This window comes from Bactrocera neohumeralis, unplaced genomic scaffold, assembly GCF_024586455.1.
Source record: "Bactrocera neohumeralis isolate Rockhampton unplaced genomic scaffold, APGP_CSIRO_Bneo_wtdbg2-racon-allhic-juicebox.fasta_v2 cluster10, whole genome shotgun sequence".
Classification (NCBI taxonomy): Eukaryota; Metazoa; Arthropoda; class Insecta; order Diptera; family Tephritidae; genus Bactrocera; species Bactrocera neohumeralis.
The window spans coordinates 4,650,463-4,659,091 of NW_026089623.1; positions in this window are offsets into that span (position 1 = coordinate 4,650,463).

Consider the following 8,629-nt stretch of genomic DNA (forward strand, 5'->3'; position numbering starts at 1 on the left):
CTTGAGTTATGTGGCGCACTACTACTTTCAAAATTAGTATCCATGGTGCAAACGCATTTAAATATGACGAAATGCAAACTATATATGTGGTCCGATTCTGAAATTGTACTAGCCTGGTTGAGGCCTTGAGAGGCGTACTTTTGAACGATGTCGGATGACACTTGTTTGAAAAAATCCACAAATTGCTTTTCTGTGGCTCGTTGAGCTCCAATAAAGGTTTTGCCGTTATCGCTCATGATCTTTGATGGGTAGCCACGTCGAGCGACGAAGCGAGCAAATGCCGCGAGAAAAGCCTCCGTCGTCACATTACTACATAGCTCAAGATGTGCTGCCTTTGTCGTGAAACATACAAAGACAGCCACATAGCCTTTCATGAGAGTGGGAGACCTTAACATGGACGTCTTTACCTGGAAAGGCCCAGCAAAATCAACACCTGTTGTGGTGAAAGGCAGAGCGAAATTGCAGCGTTCCGGTGGAAGTGCTGCCATAATCTGCGTTCGCATCTTCTGTTTGTGCATAGTGCAAATCTTGCACGTGAAGATGCACTTCTTAATTTGCGGCTTAAGACGGGGGATATAATACTCCTGGCGTACAATATGTTGCATGAGGCGATGTTCGGCGTGTAGCAATAAGATGTGGATGTAATGGAGGAATAATGTGGCAAATGGTGACCTCTCTGGAATTATTATGGGGTGGCGTTCATTATATGTTAGGCTCGAATTAGCGAGCCGACCATTGGCACGAAGCAGACCTTTCGTGTCCAGAAATGGGTTTAGAACTAAGAGTGAGCTCCTCTTATCAATCGGCTTCGATTCTCTTAGTAGTGATATATCGCGGCTGAAGTAGCGCGCTTGTATATATGCAATTAGTGCGACCTTTGCCTTTTGTAACTCTAGGTGCGTCACTTTGTTGCATGGGAAATTATGTGATCCTTTTACTTTGCTTCTGAGTTGCTCGATAAATTTGAACATATAAGCAACTACTCTAAGAGCTTTTGGAAACGATGAAAATTGTTCAAGGATGTCGGCATCATCCAATAATGTGTGAAAGGTGGCGATTTTTCGACCTTCTAGTGCGATAATGTTGCGCATGGGGGATTGTGACCAAGAATCAGGAGATTCTATCAACCATCGGGGGCCATTCCACCAGAGGGTGGTGGTGGCAAGGTGCAGTGGCTTGCACCCTCTTGTACCTAGATCGGCAGGATTGTCAGCACTGGCTACGTGACGCCAAGTGGCTGATCCCACTAGGTCAAGTATTTGAGACGTTCGATTAGAAATATACGTCTTCCATGCATCGGGCGTGGAGCTATCCCTATTAAATCGATGGAAACGAATTAAGATTCTCCATCATGATTTCAGCCGTCGATGGAAGAACGATTACATAAAGGATCTCCATAAAAGATACCGCTGGAAGACTCCTGAACAAGCGCCTAAACTTGGAGACTGTGTCCTCATTCACGATGATTGTCTACCCCCACCGAGTGGCGGCTTGGCCGCATAGAAAAGCTACATTACGGCTCCGACGGTCACATACGAATCGTTGATCTCCGTACGCAAAACGGAACGCTAACCAGACCGCTCGTGAAGCTATGCTTTCTGCGAACTTCCGATGATCGCGAATCCGAAAACCGCAAAAACAAACCGATATTATCGTGTCACAATAAGCTAATCAAATGAAAACGAGAAATACGCAAATACCAACCGTTAAAAAATAACAACCGTCAGAAAATAACAACCGTAAATAAAAATAACAAATCGTACATAAAAATAACAAACCGTACATAAAAATAACAAACCGTAAAGAAAACTAACAAAAAATGGTCGATCAACACGACGGCCCATTCATGCCACATATCGTGGCACGATCGCCAATATCTAATTATATGACAGATTTGTAATTAACAATCTCCTTTATACATAGATTACCATGGACGTAGATACGCTAGTGTTAGCCACGACAACCGTTCGGTCGGCTACCAGCGTGCAACGCACCGGGCCAACCCCAGCGCCCCAAGCTGCCGTTGCAACAGCACCGATAACAGCACCGGCAACAATACCGGCAACAACACCGGCAATAGCACCGGCAACAGTGCCGGCAACCGCACCTGCAACCGGTAACCGCTCAACCCGGGTCCCGGACGGGCATTGCATAAGATTCCCCCTATGTCGACGCTCACATCGCTTGCATCATTGTGGGATTTTTCGAGGGATGCGACCGTTACAAAGGCATCAAGTTGCCCAGGCACACGGGCACTGTGTGAACTGCCTATCGCAGACGCATAGGTTGCAAGAGTGTGAGTCGAGGGGTCTGTACCAAATCTGCCACCGGCCGCATCACACGCTGCTGCATCGCACCGCGATGTCCGACGATCATAGGCCGGCTATACCTCGCAGCCACGTAACAAGGCATTCACCCGTAACGCGAGTGCATCAGCGGGTTGTAATGTCTATTCGGCGTCGTCAGCCTAGACCCCAACCACGGCGATCCACGGGTCTCAGCAGCGTTGTGGCAACGCTGCAACAGCTGCAGCGACTCCTAGGCTAATCAGTTGCCTAGGGGGGCCGGGATGGCTAAATGAGTCTCAGACCCCCCTCACACTATTACACTTCCACACCACATACATTACATTCACCACATCATCATTCTACACCACATCATCATTCTAAACCACATCTTCATTTCACATTCCACATCACACGCACACAATACCAACATCACGAATTTTACACACATGAGGACACCGCACAAAAAAGAACAAAAAGGACTGACGGACAAGGCACCAGCCTCTTTTTGATTTCAACCGCGAACTCGACCAGTCAGCGTACGTTCTTCCGTGCACTCTCTTTTACAGTCGTTGCGCACCGTCATACACATTCCATACTGTAAGGTAAGTGCCGCGAAATTTAAAAAAAAAAATTTGGTGGCAAACATTTCGCTGTTGCACACTCTTGCTGATACTTAACATTATAGCCAAATGGTCACTTTGGGTATATAGTATATGTCGCATATCCGCCAGTCTATGTATTGATATGGTACCCTGCTGGCAAAAGATATACCGATAATGGAGCCACGCCCGTTCTTCTCGAAGGTGTTTTGTCTTCCTGTATTAAGCAGTACTACGTAGTAACAACAAATGCTTTAAGTAATGCGCTACCACTCAAATTTGTATTTCTGCTGCCCCATTCTAGCGCCCAGGCATTAAAGTCACCTGCAATTATATTAGGTGTAGTTGTCATCACATCCTTTACCAAGTTTTTTCATATTCAGCATGCGGTATACTTGGCGGTATATAGCAGCTGAAGAAATAAATCCCCCATATTTTGGCTCTTGTAGATATAATATGCCTTGTCAATTAGCGGTTTGTCTTGCATCGTCTTATCTCCGCATGCCCATATTGCAGCCTTCTTTGTGGTGTCGGAAATCCACTTGTCAGAGTCTTTATTTTTATACTGTTCACAGATTAATGCAACGTCTATTTTATTTTCGTATATGGTTTGCGTCAAGAGATCCTGGGCCGCTTCGCAGTGGTTCAGGTTTATTTGTAATATTTTCATCTTTTAGGTTTTTTGAGCGCTGCTGTATATATGGGGCATTTCCGGCTTCCTATCTGATGGTCTATGTTTGTGCTTCCCCTGTGTTTACATGCCTTGCAGGAAGGATTGTTAACACAATCTTTGGCGAAATGACCCTCCTCTCCGCATTTGATACAGCACTTGCTCCTGTCTTCTGGGTTGCTGCATGCTTTCGCCACATGTCCATACTCTAAACATCTGAAACATTTCTTCAGCTGCGCTTTTTCCCTGATTCTGCAGATTGACCAGCCGATTTTTATCTTTTGTGCTGCCAGTAGGTGCTTTGCTTCCTGTGCATGAAGGCTTATGATAGCTTTTTGCGTGCCTGCATATGCATGTCTGATGCTTTTAATGCATTCTACACTAAATAGACGCAGCTCTTCAAATTCTGAACGAATTGCCTGTGCTATATCCTCTTTCGTCGTTATATCGTACAAGTCTCGCACTTCCACTGTAATTTCTTGTGTTAGAGATCTTATTTGTGCCTGATCTCCTAGTATCTTCACTATCTCCTCTCTATATTCCTTAGTACTTCCTGTCTGCGCTTTCTTTAGCTCCAACAGTATCTCACCTTTAGCTGTCTTTTTAATTCGTGAGACATTTTCCCCAAGCACTTGCAGATTTTCATTCTGCTTAACCGCCCGAAGCATGTCTGCGTAAGACATGTCACCGGTTTTTGCGATAACTATTGCTTCTGGTCGAAGGCGTGGTACGGCGTTTTCCTTCTTCTTGTTTTTATTTTTTTGGGCTTTACTTGGTATCGTGATCCAGATATCTTCCCTTGTCGCGTCCTTTTCTCCTCCCCCAAGATTTCGACTTTCTCCTGCTTTCACAATTAGTTCGTCATGTGTTGTTTTAGTCCTTTTTGGAGGGGTTCGTCGTTTTATCTGCTTGTCTTCACGTGATCTTTTCGGTGTGACTTCAGCAGTCATCTGCTCCATAGCTACGCTTATACCTATGTTAGCTTCCCGTTATCTTATATGGTCATCTTGTGCACGGGTGTAGAGCTTCGATATTTCGCTAAGCAGTTCCCTCATAGGATTGTTGATAGAGCGCTGTGGCGGACGCATCATATCCGTTAGCTTTTGTATCATATCCTCCAAGTTTATACATATGATCACGTTGCGACTGTGCTTCTATCAATATCGGTGTGCTCTCTAGAAGCGTTGGAGGTGACGATTTCGACCTCACTGGTCTTTGTGAGGAGAACACCTTCACTGGCGATCTAGCCAAATGCGAAACTTTTTAAGGGGGTCTCCACCTGAAATCGTAAATTGACTGGTGACACCACTAAATTTGTTGCTGCTATTGTTGTTGTTGTTAGTTTTTTCATTTATTGTCTCCATTTATCAGTTTAACCAGCGCATCGTGTGCAGGGGGGCGGGCCGAAATAGACAGGAACGGGTATACCTTCGGGGGCTATGCCCCTACTCCAGTTCCCTGAAGCCTGTCCTACGCTTTACCGGTTCCGGAAAACTCGGACGAACCGGCGCTCGCCCGGAGCAACGCAGTCTACTAGTTCTGCGCCCAATGTACACTTCCTGACCAGGGCCCGAAGGGGCTGGTTACTGATTCACATCGTGGCTGACACTTCGGCAGAGCTGACTCATATCAATCTCTCCAACCACAAGTGAAAACAGCTGGTGATGCTTCATGGGTCTCCCAGTGCGCTCCGGTATGAACCGGTCTTATTTACAGCCGCACCTAACGGAAGCCGCTCACTTTGAGTCCGTCGCGCCTGGATTTTGATCGGTCACCTATATTAGAGAGGTGGTAACTACTCGCCTCTGTCGCAGGAGTTTCATCGGCATGGCTGGCTTTTATACCGCATCCTCCATTCCTGCCTCTCATCGTCGGGGGTTGCTTATTCGTTGTAACTTATTTCGCAACTAACCTGCTACTACAGGCCGTCCGGCTATCCGCGACCTCGACCGCCAACCCCCCCTTTAGCTTAGAGCTTAGCTGGGATGCGTGATCCCGTAGGATCCAAGACCTACCAACGGGATGTGTGTCGTGTATGGCGCTGTGTGCACACAAAATCTCATTTTTCCTGTGTCGCCGAACAGTGAAGATCGCAGAGGAACAGTGGGAAGTGTTAAGGGGGAGCTTACTTTAGAGGCTTCAAAAAATCGATTTTTTTGAGAATTTTCTTCGGCGCGAAAGAAATAATTGATTCAAGCGAAATTTCAAGGCTTTATAGTTATATATTTGGACATCTTTCAAAAATTTTTTGGATACGAAATCTTTGATATTTTGCCTTTGGGAAGCAATTGCCCGATGCATCTCGGATGTGCATTTGTCGGACGGCGGACAGGATGCAGGTCGCAATTTCTAACGGAAACAAAAAATTCAAAGAGATTCATATTTTTTAATAATTTATCTTTTAGTTAAACTAAGAAAATTCCAAAAAAAGTGTAAAATTTTAAAAATTGAAAAAAGAAGGTTTTGACCAGAAGCATTTTATTTTATGCTGTTTAAAAATATGTTCAAACTTGAATTTTCTTAGTTTTTTTAGTTTATAGAGAAGATAACGATGCATACAGCGTTTAGTTTTTTTCTATCCTGCCCGCCATTTAAGAGCGCTCATATATCTGCTACACGCTCGGTCACTATTTCCCTTCTAGCTTCGATAATATTTCGAATTCCCATCTATAACTCTGAAAACATATTCTTAGATAATTTTTAAAAAGATTTAAGCACAAAAAAAGAATTGATTTTCTAAAGCAGGCTCCCCCCTTAATAAAGATTTCGTGTCAGAATTTATTGATTTTATAAAAAACGAAAAGTGATAAATATAAAAATAAAATTGAGAAAAATAAAAGATGAAATAACTTATTAACGAAATACAAAGAAATAAATAAAAGCAGAGAACGTATATTTATAGAGAAGGTTCACGATGTCGGGAATTTAGGGATATGTCCATTATGGGATATTTACTGTTTTGGATGAGCGTGTTTAACATCAGGGGACACGAAAATAGCAGAATTGAGCATTTTCGGTGTTAAATGAGAAATAATAGGTTGTCAAAAAAGTCTTGCGGTATTTTCGCTAGTTGGCGCTGAAAGCGCGTAGTTCTAGTTTTATTCGTCGCATCGGGTCATGCTATACCTTTTTGGAAAGCTCATTTCACACGCTAACACATGTTTGATTAATTGCCGTTTCTTTTAAATCGTTCATGAGTTATAGCGTCGCAAACATGGAGCAAAATAAAGAGAAAATACGGCATATTTTACAGTACTACTACGATAAAGGTAAAAATGCATCTCAAGCCGCCAATAAAATTTGTGCAGTTTATGGACCCGATACAGTTTCCATTTCCACCGCACAACGATGGTTTCAACGTTTTCGTTCTGGTGTAGAGGTGGTCGAAGATGCACCACGCTCCGGAAGGCCTGTCGTCGAAAATTGAGACCGGCATAGTAGCAGCTGTAGCATCGGTCAAGAGTTGGGCATTTGTCATCAAAAATTCATTTCAATTTCAATAAAAATAAAAATAAATTCAATAAAAATACCGCAAGACTTTTTTGACAACCTATTATAATACTGATTACAATGCAAAGAAATGTACGCTTACAGATTCGTTTATTTTCTATGCGCAACCGCCTCGGCATATAATTTATAGATGATCGGTATATATTTGGTATCAAAGCATATACTTAGTAATGTATATAAGTATGTATGTATGTATATTAAAATTTACCTACATATGTATTTCATGACGATTCCATAAAATCATTAAAACTATATAATAGAGTCAGTAGCGTAGCTACAACTTTGGGCGCCCGGGGTCAAGGATGTTCTGCCGCCCCCCTTCATCCACCTACCCACAAGTTTCATGAGGTGGTTCGAACAAAAGTGCATTTTTACAAAATATCTTCGATTTTAAGCATATAAAATTTAGGAACTAGAAGCAAATTCTGAAGTTCCAAAATTCTCTTCATACCGGTTTTGAGGAAAGTGATATTAAATTTACAAGACACCTACCTAAGATGTGCAGCCCTATCGGGCTCAATTAACACTTGATGTGCCATTTTGATGCACTGTTCGTAGAACCTCCTGTATTTGCTATTACGTTTCACCTTCTCTTTCAAACCATTTTGAGGTTTCGATGAAACTACTTATGTCCGATATGCTTTTAGTGGAAATCCATTCAAGGTTTGGTGCTAGATGGATTCCAAGTGTTTTGTGTCGGATCTTTGCATTCTGGGCATTCACAGAGAAAGTGGAAGATTGTTTCCTTGTTCCCTGCTACTCCGCAGCTACGGCAGATGTCATTATAGGGCATACCCATTTTGGATGCGTGTTCCCCAAATGGCCAGTGCCCAGTTGTGGTAGCTGTTACTCTGTAAATACTTTTCCTTGACCTATTTAATAAGTCGTTGGTTCTTTTCCTGTCATATGTTGGCCATAATTGTTTAGTTATGACGCATTTTGTGATGTTTTTCCACCTGTTATTTGCAATTTGTTGAAATTGTCTACTGATCTCTCCTTTGATTGTTCCCAGCGGAGTTGGTATTATCTCCGCCTCGGATTCGTTGAGGAAAGCTCCTGCCTTTGCCAACTCGTCTGTTTTTTCGTTACCGAAAATGTTCCTGTGGCCGGGAACCCAGATTCAGTTTAGTTGGAGCTTGTCTTTTATTGCGCTTAGTGCTCTCTTGCAGTTGTGTACTGTGCTGGAGTTTGTCATGGGTGAAGACAAGGCCAGGAGCGCCGCCTGGCTATCCGTAAATATAGTTGCTTAATTTATACTCCCGTGGTTTTCCAATAGAGCTTTGCAGGCTTTTTCTATGCCTAGTACTTCTGCTTGGAAGATGCTAGCCGAGTTCGGTAGACGTATAGAGAGAGATATGCCAAGATCAGTGGAGAATACCCCCGTGCCAACTCCGCAGTCCATTTGGACCCGTCGGTATAGACTGAGATGGTATCCTCCTCTTCTATTGAGCCTCTTCTCCATTCTCGTCTAGATGGTATCCTTACCTGGAAGTGTCTATTGAAGTCCAGCTTTGGGAGAATGTAGTCTGATTTATTAATGGTGAGCTTGTTTAGAATTACAC